Below are 27,541 nucleotides of genomic sequence, written 5' to 3'. Positions count from 1 at the left end.
TTAACTATCATTTTTGCGTCGGATACGATAATCTAGACTCACAGGAGACGGACCATATGGTGCCCGAGGCAAAAATATCCCCTTGAAGAAGGTCGGCTGGAGGGCCGATGTATTGAATCTCGACGAAATTTGAGTGTTCCATCGTCATTAGGAGGCCCTGAACATTACAATTAACTATCAGTTTTGCGTCGGATTCAAAAATATAGACTCACAGGGGAACGACCATAAGGTGCCCGAGGCAGCAATAGACCCTTAGAGACAAATCGGCTGAATGCCGATGTATTGAATCTCGACGCTATTTGAGTGTTCCATCGTCATTAGGAAGCCCTGAACGTTACAATTAACAATCAGTTTCGCATCGGATTCGAAAATCTAGACTCACAGGTGAACGACCATATGGAGCCCGATGCAGCAATAGACACTAGGAGACAAGTCCGCTGGAGAAAGATGTATTGGTTCGCGACGCAATTTGAGTGTTCTATCGTTACTAGGACGCCCTGAATGTTACAATTAACTGTCAGTTTTTCGTCGGATTCGAAAATCTAGACTCACTGGAGACAGACCATAAGGTGCCCGAAGCAACAACATCCCCCTGGAGACCAGTACGCTGGAGGACGATGTATTAAATCGCGACGCAATTTGAGTACTCCATCGTCATTAGGAGGCCCTGAACGTTACAATTAACTATCAGTTTCGCATCGGATTCGAATATCTAGACTCACAGGAGAAGGACCATATGGTGTCCGAGGCAGCAATATCCCCTTGGAGACAAGTCGGCTGGAGGACAATGTATCGAATCTCGACGCAATTTGAGTGTTCCATCGTCATTAGGAGGCCCTGAACGTTACAGTTAACTATCAGTTTCGCGTCGGATTCGAAAATCTAGACTCACAATAGAAAGACCATATGGTGCCCGAGGCAGCAATATCCCCTTGGAGACAAGTCAGCTGGAGGACGATGTATTGACTCTCGACGCAACTTGAGTGTTCCATCATCATTAGGAGGCGCTGAACGTTACAATTAACTATCAGTTTGCGTCGGATTCGCAGATCTAGACTCACAGGAGAACGACCATAAGGTGCCCGAGGCAGCAACAGACCCTTGGAGAGAAGTCGGCTGGAGGCCGATGTATTGAATCTCGACGCAATTTGAGTGTTCCATCGTCATTAGGAGGCTCTGGACGTTACAATTAACTATCATTTTAGCGTCGGATTCGAAAATCTAGACTCACAATAGAAGGATCATATGTTGCCCGAGACAGCAATATCCCCTTGGATACAAGTCGGCTGGAGGCCGATGTATTGAATCTCGACGCAAATTGAGTGTTCCATCGTCATTAGGAGGCACTGAACGTTACAATTAACTATCATTTTTGCGTCGGATTCGAAAATCTAGACTCACAGGAGAACGACCATAAGGTGCCGGAGGCAGCAATAGACCCTTGAAGACAAGTCGGCTGGAGGACGATGTATTGACTCTCGACGCAATTTGAGTGTTCCATCGTTATTAGGAGGCGCTGAACGTTACAATTGACTGTCATTTTTGCGTCGGATTCGAAAATCTAGACGCACAGGAGAAGGATCATATGGTGTCCGAGACAGCAAAATCCCCTTGGATACAAGTCGGCTTGAGGACGATATATTGAATCTCGACGCTATTTGAGTGTTCCATCGTCATTAGGAAGCCCTGAACGTTTCAATTAACAATCAGTTTTGCGTCGGATTAGAAAATCTAGCCTCACAGGAGAACGACCATAAGGTGCCCGAGGCAGCAATAGACCCTTGGAGACAAGTCGGCTGAAGGTCGATGAATTGAATCTCAACGCAATTTGAGTGTTCCATCGTCATTAGGAAGCCCTGAACGTTACAATTAACTATCAGTTTTTCGTCGGATTCGAAAATCTAGACTCACAGGAGAACGACCTTAAGGTGCCCGAGGCAGCAATAGACCCTTGGAGACAAGTCGGCTGATGGACGATGTATTGAATCTCGACGCAATTTGGGTGTTCCATTGTCATTAGGAGGCCCTGAATGTTACAATTAACTATCAGCTTCGCGTCGGATTGAAAAATCAATACTCACAGGAGACGGACCATTTGGTGCCCAAGGCAGCAATATCCCCTTGGAGAAAAGTCGGCTGGAGGCCGATGTACTGAATCTCGACGCAATTTGAGTGTTCCATCGTCATTAGTTGGCCCTGAGCGTTACAATTAACCATCAGTTTAGCGTTGGATTCGAAAATCTAGACTCACAGGAGAACAATCATAAGGGGCCCGAGGCAGAAATAGACCCTTGGATACAAGTCAGCGGGAGGACGATGTATTGGATCGCGACGCATTTTGAGTGTTCCATCGCCATTAGGAGGCCCTGCATGTTAAAATTAACTATCAGTTTTTCGTCGGATTCGAAAATCTTGACTCACTGGAGAAGGACCATAAGGTATCCCAGGCTATATCCCCTTGGAGAGCAGTCCGCAGGAGGACGATGTATTGACTCTCGACGCAATTTGAGTGCTCCATCGTCATTAGGAGGCGCTGAACGTTACAACTAACGATCATTTTAGCGTCGGATTCGAAAATCTACTCACAGGAGAAGGATCATATGGTGCTCGATACAGCAATATCCCCTTGGATACAAGTCGGCTGGAGGACGATGTATTGAATCTCGACGCAATTTGAGTGTTCCATCGTCATTAGGTGGCCCTGAACGATACAATTAACTATCAGTTTTGCGTCGGATTCGAAAATCTAGACTCACAGGAGAACGACCACAAGGTGCCCGAGGCAGCAATTGACCCTTGGAGACAAGTCGGCTGGAGGACGATGTTTTGGATCGCGACGCAATTAGAGTGTTCCATCGTAACTAGGAGGCCCCGAATGTTACAATTAACAATCAGTATTTCGTCGGATTCGAAGATCTACACTCACTGGAGACGGACCATAAGGTGCCCGAGGCTATATTCCCTTGTAGACAAGTGGGCTGGAGGTCGCTGTATTGACTCTCGAAGCAATTTAAGGGTTCCATCGTCATTAGGAGGCGCTGAACGTTACAATTAACTATCATAATTGCGTCGGATTCGAAAATCTAGACTCTCTGGAGACGGACCATATGGTGCCCGGGCAAAAATATCCCCCTGGAGAAGGTCGGCTGGAGGCCTATGTATTGAATCGTGACGCAATTTGAGTGCTCCATCGTCATTAGGAGGCCCTGAACGTTACAATTAACAATCAGTTTCGCGTCGGATTCGAAATTCTAGACTCACATGGGAAGGACCATATGGTGCCCGAGGCAACAATATCCCCTTGGAGACAAGTCGGCTGGAGGACGATGTATTGAATCTCGCCGCAATTTGAGTGTTCCATCACCATTAGGAGGCGCAGAACGTTACAATTAACTATCAGTTATGCATCGGATTCGCAAATCTAGACTCACAGGAGAACGACCATAAGGTGCCGAAGGCAGCAACAGACCCTTGGAGACAAGTCGGCTGGAGGCCGATGTATTGAATCTCGACGCAATTTGAGTTTTCCAATGTCATTAGGAGGCTCTGGACGTTGCAATTAACTATCATTTTTGCGTCGGATTCGAAAATCTAGACTCACAGGAGAACGACCATAAGGTGCCGGAGGCAGCAATAGACCCTTGAAGACAAGTCGGATGGAGGACGATGTATTGACTCTCGACGCAATTTGAGAGTTCCATCGTCATTAGGAGGCACTGAAGGTTACAATTAAATATCATCACAGGAGAACGACCATAAGGTGCCCGACGCAGCAATAGACCCTTGGAGACAAGTCGGCTGGAGGACGATGAATTGAATCTCAACGCAATTTGAGTGTTCCATCGTCATTAGGAGGCTCTGGACGTTACAATTAACTATCATTTTAGCGTCGGATTCGAAAATCTAGACTCACAATAGAAGGATCATATGGTGCCCGAGACAGCAATATCCCCTTGGATTCAAGTCGGCTTGAGGACGATATATTGAATCTCGACGCTATTTGAGTGTTCAATCGTCATTAGGAAGCCCTGAACGTTTCAATTAACAATCAGTTTTGCGTCGGATTAGAAAATCTAGCCTCACAGGAGAACGACCATAAGGTGCCCGAGGCAGCAATAGACCCTTGGAGACAAGTCGGCTGAAGGTCGATGAATTGAATCTCAACGCAATTTGAGTGTTCCATCGTCATTAGGAGGCCCTGAACGTTACAATTAACTATCAGTTTTTCGTCGGATTCGAAAATCTAGACTCACAGGAGAACGACCTTAAGGTGCCCGAGGCAGCAATAGACCCTTGGAGACAAGTCGGCTGATGGACGATGTATTGGATCGCGACGCAATTTGAGTGTTCCATCGTAACTAGGAGGCCCCGAATGTTACAATTAACTATCAGTTTTTCGTCGGATTCTAAAATCTACACTCACTGGAGACGGACCATAAGGTGCCCGAGGCTATATCCCCTTGTTGACAAGTCCGCTGGAGGTCGCTGTATTGACTCTCGAAGCATTTTAAGGGTTCCATCGTCATTAGGAGGCGCTGAACGTTACAATTAACTATCATTATTGGGCCGGATTCGACAATCTAGACTCTCAGGAGACGGACCATATGGCGCCCGAGGCAAAAATATCCCCTTGAAGAAGGTCGGCTGGAGGGCCGATGTATTGAATCTCGACGCAATTTGAGTGTTCCATCATCATTAGGAGGCGCTGAACGTTACAATTAACTATCAGTTTGCGTCGGATTCGCAAATCTAGGCTCACAGGAGAACGACAATAAGGTGCCCGAGGCAGCAACAGACCCTTGGAGAGAAGTCGGCTGGAGGCCGATGTATTGAATCTCGACGCAATTTGAGTGTTCCATCGTCATTAGGAGGCTCTGGACGTTACAATTAACTATCATTTTAGCGTCGGATTCGAAAATCTAGACTCACAATAGAAGGATCATATGGTGCCCGAGACAGCAATATCCCCTTGGATTCAAGTCGGCTTGAGGACGATATATTGAATCTCGACGCTATTTGAGTGTTCCATCGTCATTAGGAAGCCCTGAACGTTTCAATTAACAATCAGTTTTGCGTCGGATTAGAAAATCTAGCCTCACAGGAGAACGACCATAAGGTGCCCGAGGCAGCAATAGACCCTTAGATACAAGTCGGCTGGAGGCCGATGTATTGAATCTCGACGCAATTTGAGTGTTCCATCGTCATTAGGAGGCACTGAACGTTACAATTAACTATCATTTTTGCGTCGGATTCGAAAATCTAGACTCACAGGAGAACGACCATAAGGTGCCGGAGGCAGCAATAGACCCTTGAAGACAAGTCGGCTGGAGGACGATGTATTGACTCTCGACGCAATTTGAGAGTTCCATCGTCATTAGGAGGCGCTGAACGTTACAATTAACTGTCATTTTAGCGTCGGATTCTAAAATCTAGACTCACAGGAGAAAGATCATATGGTGTCCGAGACAGCAAAATCCCCTTGGATTCAAGTCGGCTGGAGGACGATGTATTGAAACTCGACGCAATTTGAGTGTTCCATCGTCATTAGGAAGCCCTGAAAGTTTCAATTAACAATCAGTTTTGCGTCGGATTAGAAAATCTAGCCTCACAGGAGAATGACCATAAGGTGCCCGAGGCAGCAATAGACCCTTGGAGACAAGTCGGCTGATGGACGATGTATTGAATCTCGACGCAATTTGGGTGTTCCATCGTCATTAGGAGGCCCTGAATATTACAATTAACTATCAGTTTCGCGTGGGATTGAAAAATCTAGACTCACAGGAGACGGACCATTAGGTGCCCAAGGCAGCAATATCCCCTTGGAGACAAGTTGGCTGGAGGCCGATGTACTGAATCTCGACGCAATTTGAGTATTCCATCGTCAGTAGTTGGCCCTGAGCGTTACAATTAACCATCAGTTTTGCGTCGGATTAGAAAATCTAGTCTCACAGGAGAACGACCATAAGGTGCCCGAGGCAGCAGTAGACCCGTGGAGAGAAATCGGCTGAAGGACGATGTATTGAATCTCGACGCAATTTGAGTGTTACATCGTCATTAGGTGGCCCTGAACGATACAATTAACTATCAGTTTTGCGTCGGATTCGAAAATCTAGACTCACAGGAGAACGACCATAAGGACCCCGACGCAGCAATAGACCCTTGGAGACAAGTCGGCCTTAGGACGATGTATTGGATCCCGACGCAATTTGAGTGTTCCATCGTAACTAGGAGGCCCCGAATGTTACAATTAACTATCAGTTTTTCGTCGGATTCTAAAATCTACACTCACTGGAGACGGACCATAAGGTGCCCGAGGCTATATCCCCTTGTTGACAAGTCGGCTGGAGGTCGCTGTATTGACTCTCGAAGCAATTTAAGGGTTCCATCGTCATTAGGAGGCGCTGAACGTTACAATTAACTATCATTATTGGGCCGGATTCGACAATCTAGACTCTCAGGAGACGGACCATATGGCGCCCGAGGCAAAAATATCCCCTTGAAGAAGGTCGGCTGGAGGGCCGATGTATTGAATCTCGACGCAATTTAAGTGTTCCATCGTCATTAGGAGGCTCTGGACGTTACAATTAACTATCATTTTAGCGTCGGATTCGAAAATCTAGACTCACAATAGAAGGATCATATGGTGCCCGAGACAGCAATGTCCCCTTGGATTCAAGTCGGCTTGAGGACGATATATTGAATCTCGACGCTATTTGAGTGTTCAATCGTCATTAGGAAGCCCTGAACGTTTCAATTAACAATCAGTTTTGCGTCGGATTAGAAAATCTAGCCTCACAGGAGAACGACCATAAGGTGCCCGAGGCAGCAATAGACCCTTGGAGACAAGTCGGCTGAAGGTCGATGAATTGAATCTCAACGCAATTTGAGTGTTCCATCGTCATTAGGAGGCCCTGAACGTTACAATTAACTATCAGTTTTTCGTCGGATTCGAAAATCTAGACTCACAGGAGAACGACCTTAAGGTGCCCGAGGCAGCAATAGACCCTTGGAGACAAGTCGGCTGATGGACGATGTATTGGATCGCGACGCAATTTGAGTGTTCCATCGTAACTAGGAGGCCCCGAATGTTACAATTAACTATCAGTTTTTCGTCGGATTCTAAAATCTACACTCACTGGAGACGGACCATAAGGTGCCCGAGGCTATATCCCCTTGTTGACAAGTCGGCTGGAGGTCGCTGTATTGACTCTCGAAGCAATTTAAGGGTTCCATCGTCATTAGGAGGCGCTGAGCGTTACAATTAACCATCAGTTTTGCCTCGGATTAGAAAATCTAGTCTCACAGGAGAACGACCATAAGGTGCCCGAGGCAGCAGTAGACCCGTGGAGAGAAATCGGCTGAAGGACGATGTATTGAATCTCGACGCAATTTGAGTGTTACATCGTCATTAGGTGGCCCTGAACGATACAATTAACTATCAGTTTTGCGTCCGATTCGAAAATCTAGACTCACAGGAGAACGACCATAAGGTGCCCGACGCAGCAATAGACCCTTGGAGACAAGTCGGCTGGAGGACGATGTATTGGATCGCGACGCAATTTGAGTGTTCCATCGTAACTAGGAGGCCCCGAATGTTACAATTAACTATCAGTTTTTCGTCGGATTCTAAAATCTACACTCACTGGAGACGGACCATAAGGTGCCCGAGGCTATATCCCCTTGTTGACAAGTCGGCTGGAGGTCGCTGTATTGACTCTCGAAGCAATTTAAGGGTTCCATCGTCATTAGGAGGCGCTGAACGTTACAATTAACTATCATTATTGGGCCGGATTCGACAATCTAGACTCTCAGGAGACGGACCATATGGCGCCCGAGGCAAAAATATCCCCTTGAAGAAGGTCGGCTGGAGGGCCGATGTATTGAATCTCGACGCAATTTGAGTGTTCCATCATCATTAGGAGGCGCTGAACGTTACAATTAACTATCAGTTTGCGTCGGATTCGCAAATCTAGGCTCACAGGAGAACGACCATAAGGTGCCCGAGGCAGCAACAGACCCTTGGAGAGAAGTCGGCTGGAGGCCGATGTATTGAATCTCGACGCAATTTCAGTGTTCCATCGTCATTAGGAGGCTCTGGACGTTACAATTAACTATCATTTTAGCGTCGGATTCGAAAATCTAGACTCACAATAGAAGGATCATATGGTGCCCGAGACAGCAATATCCAATTGGATTCAAGTCGGCTTGAGGACGATATATTGAATCTCGACGCTATTTGAGTGTTCCATCGTCATTAGGAAGCCCTGAACGTTTCAATTAACAATCAGTTTTGCGTCGGATTAGAAAATCTAGCCTCACAGGAGAACGACCATAAGGTGCCCGAGGCAGCAATAGACCCTTGGAGACAAGTCGGCTGAAGGTCGATGAATTGAATCTCAACGCAATTTGAGTGTTCCATCGTCATTAGGAGGCCCTGAACGTTACAATTAACTATCAGTTTTTCGTCGGATTCGAAAATCTAGACTCACAGGAGAACGACCTTAAGGTGCCCGAGGCAGCAATAGACCCTTGGAGACAAGTCGGCTGATGGACGATGTATTGAATCTCGACGCAATTTGGGTGTTCCATCGTCATTAGGAGGCCCTGAATGTTACAATTAACTATCAGCTTCGCGTCGGATTGAAAAATCTAGACTCACAGGAGACGGACCATTTGGTGCCCAAGGCAGCAATATCCCCTTGGAGAAAAGTCGGCGTGAGGCCGATGTACTGAATCTCGACGCAATTTGAGTGTTCCATCGTCATTAGTTGGCCCTGAGCGTTACAATTAACCATCAGTTTAGCGTCGGATTCGAAAATCTAGACTCACAGGAGAACGACCATAAGGTGCCGGAGGCAGCAATAGACCCTTGAAGACAAGTCGGCTGGAGGACGATGTATTGACTCTCGACGCAATTTGAGAGTTCCATCGTCATTAGGAGGCGCTGAACGTTACAATTAACTGTCATTTTAGCGTCGGATTCTAAAATCTAGACTCACAGGAGAAAGATCATATGGTGTCCGAGACAGCAAAATCCCCTTGGATTCAAGTCGGCTGGAGGACGATGTATTGAAACTCGACGCAATTTGAGTGTTCCATCGTCATTAGGAAGCCCTGAAAGTTTCAATTAACAATCAGTTTTGCGTCGGATTAGAAAATCTAGCCTCACAGGAGAATGACCATAAGGTGCCCGAGGCAGCAATAGACCCTTGGAGACAAGTCGGCTGATGGACGATGTATTGAATCTCGACGCAATTTGGGTGTTCCATCGTCATTAGGAGGCCCTGAATATTACAATTAACTATCAGTTTCGCGTGGGATTGAAAAATCTAGACTCACAGGAGACGGACCATTAGGTGCCCAAGGCAGCAATATCCCCTTGGAGACAAGTTGGCTGGAGGCCGATGTACTGAATCTCGACGCAATTTGAGTATTCCATCGTCAGTAGTTGGCCCTGAGCGTTACAATTAACCATCAGTTTTGCGTCGGATTAGAAAATCTAGTCTCACAGGAGAACGACCATAAGGTGCCCGAGGCAGCAGTAGACCCGTGGAGAGAAATCGGCTGAAGGACGATGTATTGAATCTCGACGCAATTTGAGTGTTACATCGTCATTAGGTGGCCCTGAACGATACAATTAACTATCAGTTTTGCGTCGGATTCGAAAATCTAGACTCACAGGAGAACGACCATAAGGACCCCGACGCAGCAATAGACCCTTGGAGACAAGTCGGCCTTAGGACGATGTATTGGATCCCGACGCAATTTGAGTGTTCCATCGTAACTAGGAGGCCCCGAATGTTACAATTAACTATCAGTTTTTCGTCGGATTCTAAAATCTACACTCACTGGAGACGGACCATAAGGTGCCCGAGGCTATATCCCCTTGTTGACAAGTCGGCTGGAGGTCGCTGTATTGACTCTCGAAGCAATTTAAGGGTTCCATCGTCATTAGGAGGCGCTGAACGTTACAATTAACTATCATTATTGGGCCGGATTCGACAATCTAGACTCTCAGGAGACGGACCATATGGCGCCCGAGGCAAAAATATCCCCTTGAAGAAGGTCGGCTGGAGGGCCGATGTATTGAATCTCGACGCAATTTGAGTGTTCCATCGTCATTAGGAGGCTCTGGACGTTACAATTAACTATCATTTTAGCGTCGGATTCGAAAATCTAGACTCACAATAGAAGGATCATATGGTGCCCGAGACAGCAATGTCCCCTTGGATTCAAGTCGGCTTGAGGACGATATATTGAATCTCGACGCTATTTGAGTGTTCAATCGTCATTAGGAAGCCCTGAACGTTTCAATTAACAATCAGTTTTGCGTCGGATTAGAAAATCTAGCCTCACAGGAGAACGACCATAAGGTGCCCGAGGCAGCAATAGACCCTTGGAGACAAGTCGGCTGAAGGTCGATGAATTGAATCTCAACGCAATTTGAGTGTTCCATCGTCAATAGGAGGCCCTGAACGTTACAATTAACTATCAGTTTTTCGTCGGATTCGAAAATCTAGACTCACAGGAGAACGACCTTAAGGTGCCCGAGGCAGCAATAGACCCTTGGAGACAAGTCGGCTGATGGACGATGTATTGGATCGCGACGCAATTTGAGTGTTCCATCGTAACTAGGAGGCCCCGAATGTTACAATTAACTATCAGTTTTTCGTCGGATTCTAAAATCTACACTCACTGGAGACGGACCATAAGGTGCCCGAGGCTATATCCCCTTGTTGACAAGTCGGCTGGAGGTCGCTGTATTGACTCTCGAAGCAATTTAAGGGTTCCATCGTCATTAGGAGGCGCTGAGCGTTACAATTAACCATCAGTTTTGCCTCGGATTAGAAAATCTAGTCTCACAGGAGAACGACCATAAGGTGCCCGAGGCAGCAGTAGACCCGTGGAGAGAAATCGGCTGAAGGACGATGTATTGAATCTCGACGCAATTTGAGTGTTACATCGTCATTAGGTGGCCCTGAACGATACAATTAACTATCAGTTTTGCGTCCGATTCGAAAATCTAGACTCACAGGAGAACGACCATAAGGTGCCCGACGCAGCAATAGACCCTTGGAGACAAGTCGGCTGGAGGACGATGTATTGGATCGCGACGCAATTTGAGTGTTCCATCGTAACTAGGAGGCCCCGAATGTTACAATTAACTATCAGTTTTTCGTCGGATTCTAAAATCTACACTCACTGGAGACGGACCATAAGGTGCCCGAGGCTATATCCCCTTGTTGACAAGTCGGCTGGAGGTCGCTGTATTGACTCTCGAAGCAATTTAAGGGTTCCATCGTCATTAGGAGGCGCTGAACGTTACAATTAACTATCATTATTGGGCCGGATTCGACAATCTAGACTCTCAGGAGACGGACCATATGGCGCCCGAGGCAAAAATATCCCCTTGAAGAAGGTCGGCTGGAGGGCCGATGTATTGAATCTCGACGCAATTTGAGTGTTCCATCATCATTAGGAGGCGCTGAACGTTACAATTAACTATCAGTTTGCGTCGGATTCGCAAATCTAGGCTCACAGGGGAACGACCATAAGGTGCCCGAGGCAGCAACAGACCCTTGGAGAGAAGTCGGCTGGAGGCCGATGTATTGAATCTCGACGCAATTTCAGTGTTCCATCGTCATTAGGAGGCTCTGGACGTTACAATTAACTATCATTTTAGCGTCGGATTCGAAAATCTAGACTCACAATAGAAGGATCATATGGTGCCCGAGACAGCAATATCCCCTTGGATTCAAGTCGGCTTGAGGACGATATATTGAATCTCGACGCTATTTGAGTGTTCCATCGTCATTAGGAAGCCCTGAACGTTTCAATCAACAATCAGTTTTGCGTCGGATTAGAAAATCTAGCCTCACAGGAGAACGACCATAAGGTGCCCGAGGCAGCAATAGACCCTTGGAGACAAGTCGGCTGAAGGTCGATGAATTGAATCTCAACGCAATTTGAGTGTTCCATCTTCATTAGGAGGCCCTGAACGTTACAATTAACTATCAGTTTTTCGTCGGATTCGAAAATCTAGACTCACAGGAGAACGACCTCAAGGTGCCCGAGGCAGCAATAGACCCTTGGAGACAAGTCGGCTGATGGACGATGTATTGAATCTCGACGCAATTTGGGTGTTCCATCGTCATTAGGAGGCCCTGAATGTTACAATTAACTATCAGCTTCGCGTCGGATTGAAAAATCTAGACTCACAGGAGACGAACCATTTGGTGCCCAAGGCAGCAATATCCCCTTGGAGAAAAGTCGGCTTGAGGCCGATGTACTGAATCTCGACGCAATTTGAGTGTTCCATCGTCATTAGTTGGCCCTGAGCGTTACAATTAACCATCAGTTTAGCGTTGGATTCGAAAATCTAGACTCACAGGAGAACAATCATAAGGGGCCCGAGGCAGAAATAGACCCTTGGATACAAGTCAGCGGGAGGACGATGTATTGGATCGCGACGCAATTTGAGTGTTCCATCGCCATTAGGAGGCCCTGCATGTTACAATTAACTATCAGTTTTTCGTCAGATTCGAAAATCTTGACTCACTGGAGAAGGACCATAAGGTATCCGAGGCTATATCCCCTTGGAGAGCAGTCCGCAGGAGGACGATGTATTGACTCTCGACGCAATTTGAGTGCTCCATCGTCATTAGGAGGCGCTGAACGTTACAATTAACTATCATTTTAGCGTCGGATTCGAAAATCTACTCACAGGAGAAAGATCATATGGTGCTCGATACAGCAATATCCCCTTGGATACAAGTCGGCTGGAGGACGATGTATTGAATCTCGACACAATTTGAGTGTTCCACCGTCATTAGGTGGCCCTGGACGATACAATTGACTATCAGTTTTGCGTCGGATTCGCAAATCTAGACTCACAGGAGAACGACCACAGGGTGCCCGAGGCAGCAATTGACCCTTGGAGACAAGTCGGCTGGAGGACGATGGATTGAATCTCGACGCAATTTGAGTGTTCCATCATCATTAGGAGGCGCAGAACGTTACAATTAACTATCAGTTATGCGTCGGATTCGCAAATCTAGACTCACAGGAGAACGACCATAAGGTGCCGAAGGCAGCAACAGACCCTTGGAGACAAGTCGGCTGGAGGCCGATGTATTGAATCTCGACGCAATTTGAGTTTTCCAACGTCATTAGGAGGCTCTGGACGTTACAATTAATTATCATTTTTGCGTCGGATTCGAAAATCTAGACTCACAGGAGAACGACCATAAGGTGCCCGAGGCAAAAATAGACCCTTGGAGACAAGTCGGCTGGAGGACGATGTATTGACTCTCGAAGCAATTTGAGTGTTCCATCGTCATTAGGAGGCTCTGAACGTTACAATTAAATATCATTTTAGCGTTGGAATCGAAAATCTAGACTCTCAGGAGACGGACCATATGGTGCCCAAGGCAAAAATATTCCCTTGGAGAACGTCTGCTGGAGGCCGATGTATTGAATCGCGACGAAATTTGAGTGCTCCATCGTCATTAGGAGGCCCTGAACGTTACAATTAACTATCAGTTATGCGTCGGATTCGCAAACCTAGACTCACAGGAGAACGACCATAAGGTGTCCGAGGCAGCAACAGACCCTTGGAGACATGTCGGCTGGTCTCCGATGTATTGAATCTCGACGCAATTTGAGTGTTCCAACGTCATTAGGAGGCTCTGGACGTTACAATTAACTATCATTGTAGCGTCGGATTCGTAAATCTAGACTCCCAATAGATGGATCATATGGTGCCCGAGACAGCAATATCCCCTTGGATACAAGTCGGCTGGAGGCCGATGTATTGAATCTCGACGCAATTTGAGTGTTCCATCGTCATTAGGAGGCACTGAACGTTACAATTAACTATCATTTTTGCGTCGGATTCGAAAATCTAGACTCACAGGGGAACGACCATAAGGTGCCGGAGGCAGCAATAGACCCTTGAAGACAAGTCGGCTGGAGGACGATGTATTGACTCTCGACGCAATTTGAGTGTTCCATCGTCATTAGGAGGCGCTGAACGTTACAATTAACAGTCATTTTAGCGTCGGATTCGAAAATCTAGACCCACAGGAGAAGGATCATATGGTGTCCGAGACAGCAAAATCCCCTTGGATTCAAGTCGGCTGGAGGACGATGTATTGAATCTCGACGCAATTTGAGTGTTCCATCGTCATTAGGAAGCCCTGAAAGATTCAATTAACAATCAGTTTTGCGTCGGATTAGAAAATCTAGCCTCACAGGAGAACGACCATAAGGTGCCCGAGGCAGCAATAGACCCTTGGAGACAAGTCGGCTGAAGTTCGATGAATTGAATCTCAACGCAATTTGAGTGTTCCATCGTCATTAGGAGGCCCTGAACGTTACAATTAACTATCAGTTTTTCGTCGGATTCGAAAATCTAGACTCACAGGAGAACGACCATATGGTGCCCGAGGCAGCAATAGACCCTTGGAGACAAGTCGGCTGATGGACGATGTATTGAATCTCGACGCAATTTGGGTGTTCCATCGTCATTAGGAGGCCCTGAATGTTACAATTAACTATCAGTTTCGCGTCGGATTGAAAAATCTAGACTCACAGGAGACGGACCATTAGGTGCCCAAGGCAGCAATAAACCCTTGGAGACAAGTCGGCTGGAGGACGATGTATTGAATCTCGACGCAATTTGAGTGTTCCATCATCATTAGGAGGTGCAGAACGTTACAATTAACTATCAGTTATGCGTCGGATTCGCAAATCTAGACTCACAAGAGAACGACCATAAGGTGCCCGAGGCAGCAACAGACCCTTGGAGACAAGTCGGCTGGAGGCCGATGTATTGAATCTCGACGCAATTTGAGTTTTCCAACGTCATTAGGAGGCTCAGGACGTTACAATTAACTATCTTTTTTGCGTCGGATTCGAAAATCTAGACTCAGAGGAGAACGACCATAAGGTGCCCGATGCAGCAATAGACCCTTGGAGACAAGTCGGCTGGAGGACGATGTATTGGATCGCGACGCAATTTGAGTGTTCCATCGTAACTAGGAGGCCCCGAATGTTACAATTAACAATCAGTTTTTCGTCGGATTCGAAAATATACACTCACTGGAGACGGACCATAAGGTGCCCGAGGCTATATTCCCTTGTAGACAAGTGGGCTGGAGGTCGCTGTATTGGCTCTCGAAGCAATTTAAGGGTTCCATCGTCATTGGGAGGCGCTGAACGTTACAATTAACTATCATAACTGCGTCGGATTCGAAAATCTAGACTCTCTGGAGACGGACCATATGGTGCCCGGGCAAAAATATCCCCTTGGAGAAGGTCGGCTGGAGGCCGATGTATTGAATCGTGACGCAATTTGAGTGCTCCATTTTCGTTAGGAGGCCCTGAACGTTACAATTAACAATCAGTTTCGCGTCGGATTCGAAATTCTAGACTCACATGAGAAGGACCATAAGGTGCCCGAGGCAACAATATCCCCTTGGAGACAAGTCGGCTGGAGGACGATGTATTGAATCTCGACGCAGTTTGAGTGTTCCATCATCATTAGGAGGCGCAGAACGTTACAATTAACTATCAGTTATGCGTCGGATTCGCAAATCTAGACTCACAGGAGAACGACCATAAGGTGCCCGAGGCAGCAACAGACCCTTGGAGACAAGTCGGCTGGTGGCCGATGTATTGAATCTCGACGCAATTTGAGTTTTCCAACGTCATTAGGAGGCTCTGGACGTTACAATTAACTATCATTTTCGCGTCGGATTCGAAAATCTAGACTCACAGGAGAACGACCATAAGGTGCCCGAGGTAGCAATAGACCCTTGGAGACAAGTCAGCTGGAGGACGATGTATTGACTCTCGACGCAATTTGAGTGTTCCATCGTCATTAGGAGGCACTGAACGTTACAATTAAATATCATTTTAGCGTTGGATTCGAAAATCTAGACTCTCAGGAGACGGACCATATGGTGCCCGAGGAAAAAATATCCCCTTGGAGAACGTCGGCTGGAGGCCGATGTACTGAATCGCGTCGCAATTTGAGTGCTCCATCGTCATTAGGAGGCCCTGGACGGTACAATTAACTATCAGTTTCGCGTCGGATTCGAAAATTTAGACTCACAGGAGAAGGACCATATGGTGCCCGACGCAGCAATATCCCCTTGGAGACAAGTCGGCTGGAGGACGATGTATTGAATCTCGACGCAACTTGAGTGTTCCATCGTCATTAGGAGGCCCTGAACGTTACAGTTAACTATCAGTTTCGCGTCGGATTCCAAAATCTAGACTCACAGGAGAAGGACCATATGGTGCCCGAGGCAGCAATATCCCCTTGGAGACAAGTCGGCTGGAGGACGATGTATTGAATCTCGACGCAATTTGAGTGTTCCATCATCATTAGGAGGCGCTGAACGTTACAATTAACTATCAGTTATGCGTCGGATTCGCAAACCTAGACTCACAGGAGAACGACCATGAGGTGCCCGAGGCAGCAACAGACCCTTGGAGACATGTCGGCTGGTCTCCGATGTATTGAATCTCGACGCAATTTGAGTGTTCCATCGTCATTAGGAGGCTCTGGACGTTACAATTAACTATCATTGTAGCGTGGGATTCGAAAATCTTGACTCCCAATAGATGGATCATATGGTGAACGAGACAGAAATATCCCCTTGGATACAAGTCGGCTGGAGGCCGACGTATTAAATCTCGACGCAATTTGACTGTTCCATCGTCATTAGGAGGCACTGAACGTTACAATTAACTATCATTTTTGCGTCGGATTCGAAAATCTAGACTCACAGGAGAACGACCATAAGGTGCCGGAGGCAGCAATAGACCCTTGAAGACAAGTCGGCTGGAGGACGATGTATTGACTCTCGACGCAATTTGAGAGTTCCATCGTCATTAGGAGGCGCTGAACGTTACAATTAACTGTCATTTTAGCGTCGGATTCGAAAATCTAGACTCACAGGAGAAGGATCATATGGTGTCCGAGACAGCAAAATCCCCATGGATTCAAGTCGGCTGGAGGACGATGTATTGAATCTCGACGCAATTTGAGTGTTCCATCGTCATTAGGAAGCCCTGAAAGTTTCAATTAACAATCAGTTTTGCGTCGGACTAGAAAATCTAGGCTCACAGGAGAACGACCATAAGGTGCCCGAGGCAGCAATAGACCCTTGGAGACAAGTCGGCTGATGGACGATGTATTGAATCTCGACGCAATTTGGGTGTTCCATCGTCATTAGGAGGCCCTGAATGTTACAATTAACTATCAGTTTCGCGTCGGATTGAAAAATCTAGACTCACAGGAGACGGACCATTAGGTGCCCAAGGCAGCAATATCCCCTTGGAGATAAGTCGGCTGGAGGCCGATGTAGTGAATCTCGACGCAATTTGAGTATTCCATCGTCATTAGTTGGCCCTGAGCGTTACAATTAACCATCAGTTTTGCGTCGGATTAGAAAATCTAGTCTCACAGGAGAACGACCATAAGGTGCCCGAGGCAGCAGTAGACCCGTGGAGAGAAATCGGCTGAACTACGATGTATTGAATCTCGACGCAATTTGAGTGTTACATCGTCATTAGGTGGGCCTGAACGTTACAATTAAGTATCAGTTTTGCGTCGGATTCGAAAATCTAGACTCACAGGAGAACGACCATAAGGTGCCCGACGCAGCAACAGACCCTTGAAGACAAGTCGGCTGGAGGCCGATGTATTGAATCTCGACGCAATTTGAGTGTTCCATCGTCGTTAGGAGGCTCTGGACGTTACAATTAACTATCATTTTTGCGTCGGATTCGAAAATCTAGACTCACAGGAGAACGACCATAAGGTGCCCGAGGCAGCAATAGACCCTTGGAGACAAGTCGGCTGATGGACGATGCATTGACTCTCGACGCAATTTGAGTGTTCCATTGTCATTAGGAGGCACTGAACGTTACAATTAACTATCATTTTAGCGTCGGAAACGAAAATCTAGACTCTCAGGAGACGGACCATATGGTGCCCGAGGCAAAAATATCCCCTTGGAGAAGGTCGGCTGGAGGCCGATGTATTAAATCGCGACGCAATTTGAGTGCTCCATCGTCATTAGGAGGCCCTGAACGTTACAATTAACTATCAGTCTCGCGTCGGATTCGAAAATCTAGACTCACAGGAGAGGGACCATATGGTGCCCGAGGCAGCAATATCCCCTTGGAGACAAGTCGGCTGGAGGACGATGTATTGAATCTCGACGCAATTTGAGTGTTTCATCGTCATTAGGAGGCCCTGAACGTTACAGTTAACTATCAGTTTCGCGTCGGATTCGAAAATCTAGACTCACAGGAGAAGGACCATATGGTGCCCGAGGCAGCAATATCCCCTTGGAGACAAGTCGGCTGGAGGACGATGTATTGAATCTCGACGCAATTTGAGTGCTCCATCATCATTAGGAGGCGCTGAACGTTAGAATTAACTATCAGTTATGCGTCGGATTCGCAAATCTAGACTCACACGAGAACGACCATAAGGTGCCCGAGGCAGCAATAGACCCATGGAGACAAGTCGGCTGGAGGACGAAAAATTGACTCTCGACGCAATTTGAGTGATCCATCGTCATTAGGAGGCGCTGAACGTTACAATTAACTATCATTTTAGCGTCGGATTCGAAAATCTAGACTCACAGGAGAAGGATCATATGGTGCCCGAGACAGCAATATCCCCTTGGATACAAGTCGGCTGGAGGCCGATGTATTGAATCTCGACGCAATTTGAGTGTTCCATCGTCATTAGGAGGCTCTGAACGTTACAATTAACTATCATTTTTGCGTCGGATTCGAAAATGTAGACTCACAGGAGAACGACCATAAGGTGCACGAGGCAGCAATAGACCCTTGAAGACAAGTCGGCTGGAGGTCGATTTATGACTCTCGACGCTATTTGAGTGTTTCATCGTCATTAGGAGGTGCTGAACGTTACAATTAACTGTCATTTTAGCGTCGGATTCGAAAATCTAGACCCACAGGAGAAGATTCATGTGGTGTCCGAGACAGCAAAATCCCCTTGGATTCAAGTCGGCTGGAGGACGATGTATTGAATCTCTACGCAATTTGAGTGTTCCATCGTCATTAGGAAGCCCTGAACGTTTCATTAACAATCAGTTTTGTGTCGGATTAGAAAATCTAGCCTCACAGGAGAACGACCATAAGGTGCCCGAGGCAGCAATAGACCCTTGGAGACAAGTCGGCTGGAGTACGATATATTGACTCTCGACGCCATTTTAGTGTTCCATCGTCATTAGGAGGCACTGAACGTTACAATTAACAATCATTTTAGAGTCAGATTCGAAAATCTAGACTCACAGGAGAAGGATCATATGGTGCCCGAGACAGCAATATCCCCTTGGATACATGTCGGCTGGAGGCCGATGTATTGAATCTCGACGCAATTTGAGTGTTCCATCGTCATTAGGAGGCTCTGAACGTTACAATTAACTATCATTTTTGCGTCTGATTGGAAAATCTAGACTCACAGGAGAACGACCATAAGGTGCCCGTGGCAGCATAAGACCCTTGAAGACAAGTCGGCTGGAGGACGATGTATTGACTCTAGACGCAATTTGAGTGTTCCATCGTCATTAGGAGGCGCTGAACGTTACAATTAACTGTCATTTTAGCGTCTGATTCGAAAATCTAGACTCACAGGAGAAGGATCATATGGTGTTCGAGACAGCAAAATCCCCTTGGTTACAAGTCGGCTGGAGGACGATGTATTGAATCTCGACGCAATTTGAGTGTTCCATCGTCATTAGGAAGCCCTGAACGTTTCAATTAACAATCAGTTTTGCGTCGGATTAGAAAATCTAGACTCACATGAGAACGACCATATGGTGCCTGAGGCAGCAATAGACCCTTGGAGACAAGTCGGCTGATGGACGATGTATTGAATCTCGACGCAATTTGTGTGTTAGGTCGTCATTAGGAGGCCCTGAATGTTACAATTAACTATCAGTTTCGCGTCGGATTCAGAAATGTAGACTCACAGGAGACGGACCATTTGGTGCCCGAGGCAGCAATATCCCCTTGGAGACAAGTCGGCTGGAGGCCGATGTATTGGATCGCGACGCAATTTGAGTGCTCCATCGTCATTAGGAGGCCCTGAGTGTTACAATTAACTATCAGTTTTTTGTAGGATTCGAAAATCTTGACTCACTGGACAAGGACCATAAGGTACCCGAAGCTATATCCCCTTGGTGACCAATCCGCTGGAGGACAATGTATTGACTCTCGACGCAATTTGAGTGCTCCATCGTCATTAGGAGGCGCTGAACGTTATAATTAACTGTCATTTTAGCGTCGGATTCGAAAATCTAGACTCACAGGAGAAGTATCATATGGTGTCCGAGACAGCAAAATCCCCTTGGCTTCAAGTCGGCTGGAGGACGATGTATTGGATCGCGACGCAATTTGAGTGTTCCATCGTAACGAGGAGGCCCCGAATGTTACAATTAACTATCAGTTTTTCGTCGGATTCGAAAATCTACACTCACTGGAGACGGACCATAAGGTGCCCGAGGCTATATCCCCTTGTAGACAAGTCGGCTGGAGGTCGCTGTATTGACTCTCGAAGCAATATATGGGTTCCATCGTCATTAGGAGGCGCTGAACGTTACAATTAACTATCATTATTGTGCCGATTTCGAAAATCTAGACTCTCAGGAGACGGACCATATGGTGCCCGAGGCAGCAACAGACCCTTGGAGACATGTCGGCTATTCTCCGATGTATTGAATCTCGACGCAATTTGAGTGTTCCATCGTCATTAGGAGGCTCTGGACGTTACAATTAACTATCATTGTAGCGTCGGATTCGAAAATCCAGACTACCAATAGATGGATCATATGGTGCCCGAGACAGCAATATCCCCTTGGATACAAGTCGGCTGGAGGCCGATGTATTAAATCGCGACGCAATTTGAGTGCTCCATCGTCATTAGGAGGCCCTGAACGTTCAATTAACTATCATTTTATCGTCGGATTCGAAAATCTAGACTCACAGGAGAAGGATCATGTGGTGCCCGAGACAGCAATATCCCCTTGGATACAAGTCGGCTGGAGGCCGATGTATTGAATCTCGACGCAATTTGAGTGTTCCATCGTCATTAGGAGGCTCTGAACGTTACAATTAACTATCATTTTTGCGTCGGATTCGAAAATCTAGACTCACAGGAGAACGACCGTAAGGTGCCTGAGGCAGCAATAGACCCTTGAAGACTAGTCGGCTGGAGGACAATTTATTGACTCTCGACGCTATTTGAGTGTTCCACCGTCATTAGGAGGCGCTGAACGTTACAATTAACTGTCATTATTGTGCCGATTTCGAAAATCTAGACTCTCAGGAGACGGACCATATGGTGCCCGAGGCAGCAACAGACCCTTGGAGGCATGTCGGTTGGTCTCCGATGTATTGAATCTCGACGCAATTTGAGTGTTCCATCGTCATTAGAAGGTTCTGGACGTTACAATTAACTATCATTTTTGCGTAAGATTTGAAAATCTAGACTCACAGGAGAACGACCACAAGGTGCCCGAGGCAGCAATAGACCCTAAGAGACAAGTCGGCTGGAGGACGAAAAATTGACTCACGACGCAATTTGAATGATCCACCGTCATTAGGAGGCGCTGAACGTTGCAATTAACTATCATTTTATCGTCGGATTCGAAAATCTAGACTCACAGGAGAAGGATCATGTGGTGCCCGAGACAGCAATATCCCCTTGGATACAAGTCGGCTGGAGGCCGATGTATTGAATCTCGACGCAATTTGAGTGTTCCATCGTCATTAGGAGGCTCTGAACGTTACAATTAACTATCATTTTTGCGTCGGATTCGAAAATCTAGACTCACAGGAGAACGACCATAAGGTGCCTGAGGCAGCAATAGACCCTTGAAGACTAGTCGGCTGGAGGACAATTTATTGACTCTCGACGCTATTTGAGTGTTCCATCGTCATTAGGAGGCGCTGAACGTTACAATTAACTGTCATTTTAGCGTCGGATTCGAAAATCTAGACTCACAGGAGAAGGATCATATGGTGTCCGAGACAGCAAAATCCCCTTGGATTCAAGTTGGCTGGAGGACGATGTATTGAATCTCGACGCAATTTGAGTGTTCCATCGTCATTAGGAAGCCCTGAACGTTTCAATTAACAATCAGTTTTGTGTCGGATTAGAAAATCTAGCCTCACAGGAGAACGACCATAATGTGCCCGAGGCAGCAATAGACCCTTGGAGACAAGTCGGCTGGAGGACGATGTATTGACTCTCGACGCAATTTGAGTGTTTCATCGTCATTAGGAGGCACTGAACGTTACAATTAACTATCATTTTAGAGTCGAATTCGAAAATCTAGACTCACAGGAGAAGGATCATATGGTGCCCGAGACAGCAATTCCCGTTGGATACAAGTCGGCTGGAGGCCGATGTATTGAATCTCGACGCAATTTGAGTGTTCCATCGTCATTAGGAAGCCCTGAACGTTTCAATTAACAATCAGTTTTGCGTCGGATTAGTAAATCTAGACTCACAGGAGAACGACCATAAGGTGCCCGAGGCAGCAATAGACCCTTGGAGACAAGTCGGCTGGTGGACGATGTATTGAATCTCGACGCAATTTGGGTGTTCCGTCGTCATTAGGAGGACCCTGAATGTTACAATTAACTATCTGTTTCGCGTCGGATTCAAAAATGTAGACTCACAGGAGACGGACCATTTGGTGCCCGAGGCAGCAATATCCCCTTGGAGACTAGTCGGCTGGAGGCCGATGTATTGGATCGCGACGCAATTTGAGTGCTCCATCGTCTTTAGGAGGCCCTGAGTGTTGCAATTAACTATCAGTTTTTTGTCGGATTCGAAAATCTTGACTCACTGGAGAAGGGCCATAAGGTATCCGAGGCTATATCCCCTTGGAGACCAATGCGCTGGAGGACAATGTATTGACTCTCGACGCAATTTGAGTGCTTCATCGTCATTAGGAGGCGCTGAACGTTACAATTAACTGTCATTTTAGCGTCGGAATCGAAAATCTAGACTCACAGGAGAAGGATCATATGGTGTCCGAGACAGCAAAATCCCCTTGGATTCAAGTCGGCTGGAGGACGATGTATTTAATCTCGACGCAATTTGAGTCTTCCATCGTCATTAGGAAGCCCTGAAAGTTTCTATTAACAATCAGTTTTGCGTCCGATTAGAAAATCTAGCCTCACAGGAGAACGACCATAAGGTGCCCGAGGCAGCAATAGACCCTTGGAGACAAGTCGGCTGAAGGTCGATGAATTAAATCTCAACGCAATTTGAGTGTTCCATCGTCATTAGGAGGCCCTGAACGTTACAATTAACCATCAGTTTTTCGTCGGATTCGAAAATCTAGACTCACAGGAGAACGACCATATGGTGCCAGAGGCAGCAATAGACCCTTGGAGACAAGTCGGCTGATGTACGATGTATTGAATCTCGACGCAATTTGGGGGTTCCACCGTCATTAGGAGGCCCTGAATGTTACAATTAACTTTCAGTTACGCGCCGGATTGAAAAATCTAGACTCACAGGAGACGGACCATTAGGTGCCCAAGGCAGCAATATCCCCATGGAGACAAGTCGGCTGGAGGCCGATGTACTGAATCTCGACGCAATTTGAGTATTCCATCGTCATTAGTTGGCCCTGAGCGTTACAATTAACCATCAGTTTTGCGTCGGATTAGAAAATCTAGTCTCACAGGAGAACGGCCATAAGGTGCCCGAGGCAGCAGTAGACCCGTGGAGAGAAGTCGGCTGAAGGACGATGTATTGAATCTCGACGCAATTTGAGTGTTACATCGTCATTAGGTGGCCCTGATCGATACAATTAACTATCAGTTTTGCGTCAGATTCGAAAATCTAGACTCACAGGAGGACGACCATAAGGTGCCCGACGCAGCAATAGACCCTTGGAGACAAGTCGGCTGGAGGACGATGTATTGGATCGCGACGCAATTTGAGTGTTCCATCGTAACTAGGAGGCCCCGAATGTTACAATTAACTATCAGTTTTTCGTCGGATTCGAAAATCTACACTCACTGGAGACGGACCATAAGGTGCCCGAGGCTATATCCCCTTGTAGACAAGTCGGCTGGAGGTCGCTGTATTGACTCTCGAAGCAATTTAAGGGTTCCATCTTCATTAGGAGGCGCTGAACGTTACAATTAACTATCATTATTGGGCCGGATTCGAAAATCTAGACTCTCAGGAGACGGACCATATGGTGCCCGAGGCAAAAATATCCCCTTGGAGAAGGTCGGCTGGAGGCCGATGTATTGAATCGTGATGCAATTTGAGTGCTCCATCGTCATTAGGAGGCCCTGAACGTTACAATTTACAATCAGTTTCGCGTCGGATTCGAAAATCTAGACTCACAGGAGAAGGACCATATGGTGCCCGAGGCAGCAATATCACCTTGGAGACAAGTCGGCAGGAGGACGATGTATTGAATCTCGACGCAATTTGAGTGTTCCATCATCATTAGGAGGTGCAGAACGTTACAATTAACTATAAGTTATGCGTCGGATTCGCAAATCTAGACTCACAGGAGAACGACCATTAGGTGCCCGAGGCAGCATCAGACCCTAGGAGACAAGTTGGCTGGAGGCCGATGTGTTGAATCTCGACGCAATTTGAGTGTTCCATCGTCATTAGAAGGTTCTGGACGTTACAATTAACTATCATTTTTGCGTAAGATTTGAAAATCTAGACTCACAGGAGAATGACCATAAGGTCCCCGAGGCAGCAATAGACCCTTGGAGACTAGTCGGCTGGAGGACGAAAAATTGACTCTCGACGCAATTTGAGTGATCCATCGTCATTAGGAGGCGCTGAATGTTACAATTAACTATCATTTTAGCGTCGGATTCGAAAATCTAGACTCACAGGAGAAGGATCATATGGTGCCCGAGACAGCAATATCCCCTTGGATACAAGTCGGCTGGAGGACGATGTATTGAATCTCGACGCAATTTGAGTGTTCCATCGTCATTAGGAGGCTCTGAACGTTACAATTAACTATCATTTTTGCGTCGGATTCGAAAATCTAGACTCACAGGAGAACGACCATAAGGTGCCTGAGGCAGCAATAGACCCTTGAAGACAAGTCGGCTGGAGGACGATTTATTGTCTCTCGACGCTATTTGAGTGTTCCATCGTCATTAGGAGGCGCTGAACGTTACAATTATCTGTCATTTTAGCGTCGGATTCGAAAAACTAGACTCACAGGAGAAGGATCATATGGTGTCCGAGACAGCAAAATCCCCTTGGATTCAAGTCGGCTGGAGGACGATGTATTGAATCTCGACGCAATTTGAGTGTTCCATTGTCATTAGGAAGCCCTGAACGTATTAATTAACAATCAGTTTTGTGTCGGATTAGAAAATCTAGCCTCACAGGAGATCGACCATAAGGTGCCCGAGGCAGCAATAGACCCTTGGAGACAAGTCGGCTGGAGGACGACGTATTGTCTCTCGACGCAATTTGAGTGTTCCATCGTCATTAGGAGGCACTGAAGGTTACAATTAACTATCATTTTAGAGTCGGATTCGAAAATCTAGACTCACAGGAGAAGGATCATATGGTGCCCGAGACAGCAATATCCCCTTGGATACAAGTCGGCTGGAGGCCGATGTATTGAATCTCGACACAATTTGAGTGTTCCATCGTCATTAGGAGGCTCTGAACGTTGCAATTAACTATCATTTTTGCACCGGATTGGAAAATCTAGACTCACAGGAGAACGACCATAAGGTGCCCGAGGCAGCAATAGACCCTTGAAGACAAGTCGGCTGGAGGACGATGTATTGACTCTAGACGCAATATGAGTGTTCCATCGTCATTAGGAGGCGCTGAACGTTACAATTAACTGTCATTTTAGCGTCTGATTCGAAAAGCTACACTCACAGGAGAAGGATCATATGGTGTCCGAGACAGCAAAATCCCCTTGGTTACAAGTCGGCTGGCGGACGATGTATTGAATCTCGACGCAATTTGAGTGTTCCATCGTCATTAGGAAGCCCTGAACGTTTCAATTAACAATCAGTTTTGCGTCGGATTAGAAAATCTAGACTCACAGGAGAACGACCATAAGGTGCCCGAGGCAGCAATAGACCCTGGGAGACAAGTCGGCTGATGGACGATGTATTGAATCTCGACGCAATTTGGGTGTTCCGACGTCATTAGGAGGCCCTGAGTGTTACAATTAACTATCAGTTTTTTGTCGGATTCGAAAATCTTGACTCATTGGAGAAGGACCATAAGGTATCCGAGGCTATATCCCCCTGGAGACCAATCCGCTGGAGGACAATGTATTGACTCTCGACGCAATTTGAGTGCTCCATCGTCATTAGGAGGCGCTGAACGTTACAATTAACTATCATTTTAGCGTCGGATTCGAAAAATTTACTCACAGGAGAAGGATCATATGGTGCTCGATACAGCAATATCCCCTTGGATACAAGTCGGCTGGAGAACGACGTATTGAATCTCGGCGCAATTTGAGTGTTCCATCGTCATTAGGATGCCCTGAACGTTACAATTAACAATCAGTTTTGCGTCGGATTAGAAAATCTAGACTCACAGGAGAAGGACCATTTGGTGCCCGAGGCAGCAATATCCCCTTGGAGACAAGTCGGCTGGAGGACGATGTATTGAATCTCGACGCAATTTGAGTGTTCCATCATCATTAGGAGGCGCAGAACGTTACAATTAACTATAAGTTATGCGTCGGATTCGCAAATCTAGACTCACAGGAGAACGACCATAAGGTGCCCGAGGCAGCATCAGACCCTTGGAGACAAGTCGGCTGGAGGCCGATGTATTGAATCTCGACGCAATTTGAGTGTTCCATCGTCATTAGGAGGCTCTGGACGTTACAATTAACTATCATTTTTGCGTCGGATTCGAAAATCTAGACTCACAGGAGAACGACCATAAGGTGCCCGAGGCAGCAATAGACCCTTGGAGACAAGTCGGCTGATGGACGATGTATTGACTCTCGACGCAATTTGAGTGTTCCATCGTCATTAGGAGGCACTGAACGTTACAATTAACTATCATTTTAGCGTCGGATTCGAAAACCTAGACTCTCAGGAGACGGACCATACGGTGCCCGAGGATAAAATATCCCCTTGGAGAAGGTCGGCTGGAGGCCGATGTATTAAATCGCGACGCAATTTGACTGCTCCATCGTCATTAGGAGGCCCTGAACGTTACAATTAACTATCAGTTTCGCGTCGGATTCGCAAATCTAGACTCACAGGAGAACGACCATAAGGTGCCCGAGGCAGCAACAGAGACTTGGAGACATGTCGGCTGGTCTCAGATGTATTGAATCTCGACGCAATTTGAGTGTTCCATCGTCATTAGAAGGTTCTGGACGTTACAATTAACTATCATTTTTGCGTAAGATTTGAAAATTTAGACTCACAGGGGAATGACCATAAGGTGCCCGAGGCAGCAATAGACCCTTGGAGACAAGTCGGC

The sequence above is a fragment of the Schistocerca americana genome, chromosome 4 (assembly GCF_021461395.2).
Source record: "Schistocerca americana isolate TAMUIC-IGC-003095 chromosome 4, iqSchAmer2.1, whole genome shotgun sequence".
In the NCBI taxonomy this organism is placed as follows: domain Eukaryota; kingdom Metazoa; phylum Arthropoda; class Insecta; order Orthoptera; family Acrididae; genus Schistocerca; species Schistocerca americana.
The sequence above is the reverse complement of the archived record's forward strand: the minus strand, read 5'-3'. Positions refer to the sequence as shown.